Genomic DNA, 882 nt, shown 5'->3' on the forward strand with positions numbered 1-882 from the left:
AAAAACCTTCAGCTGATTATTCCTGAGTTATGAATAGAATAGAATAGAATAGAATAGAATAGAATAGAATAGAATAGAATAGAATAGAATCAGAAACAGAGTTCATTTAACTCAGCCTTATCAGGTTCTTTCTGTTTAGCTGTTTTAGCTAAATGTTTCCAAACTGTTCTGTTTTATTTCCCTCATTCTTTTACAAATGATCAAACATAAAATAAAATAAAAAAGTTAGAACTCGGATGGAAACCAATAAAATGTGTGAAAATAAAATCCATGGGGTTGGGTTGTGTTTTTCTGCAGGTCTGACTCTGCTGATCCCCTACCTGCTGACCAACAGGAGCAAATGGGGGGACTGCAGGATCCGCGTCTTCATCGGAGGAAAGATCAACCGCATCGACCACGACCGCCGAGCGTGAGTCCTCGTCTCACGTCTTCTGTCCAATCAACAGTGGCCGGGTTTATTGGGGAAACATGTTGCCGTCTGTGTCTCTGCAGGATGGCCACGTTGCTCAGCAGGTTCAGAATCGACTTCTCTGACATCAACGTTCTGGGAGATATCAACGTGAAACCTAAAAAACACAAGTAAGGCCCTGAATGTCGTCAGCGTGTCCTTATTGAGTTAACTGACGGATGACATCATCATTTCACACCCCTGTTTGGCCTAATGAACATGTTGATGTCTAATGGAGGTTAGTTTCAGATCTCAGAAAAACTTTCCCATGTTTAGCTCAATGTTAGCATAAAGAGACGTTGATTGCTTGAACGTAGATCCACTGGATCTCCCCATAAAGCTCAGCAGACCGTCTACCCAGACCATCAGTCTACAGACTGACCAACTCCATCTACAGTGGGGCAAAAAAAGTATTTAGTCAGCCACCAATAGTG

At 42.1% G+C, this 882-nt stretch overlaps 1 pseudogene; it reads left to right on the forward strand.

Annotated features, from left to right (window-relative positions):
• Window positions 1-727, forward strand: part of LOC107084609 — a 34,279-nt pseudogene extending 33,552 nt beyond the window's left edge.
• The last annotated feature ends 155 nt before the right edge of the window (window positions 728-882 follow it).

The sequence above is a fragment of the Cyprinodon variegatus genome, unplaced genomic scaffold (genome assembly GCF_000732505.1).
Source record: "Cyprinodon variegatus isolate N-32 unplaced genomic scaffold, C_variegatus-1.0 Scaffold105, whole genome shotgun sequence".
Taxonomy (NCBI): Eukaryota; Metazoa; Chordata; class Actinopteri; order Cyprinodontiformes; family Cyprinodontidae; genus Cyprinodon; species Cyprinodon variegatus.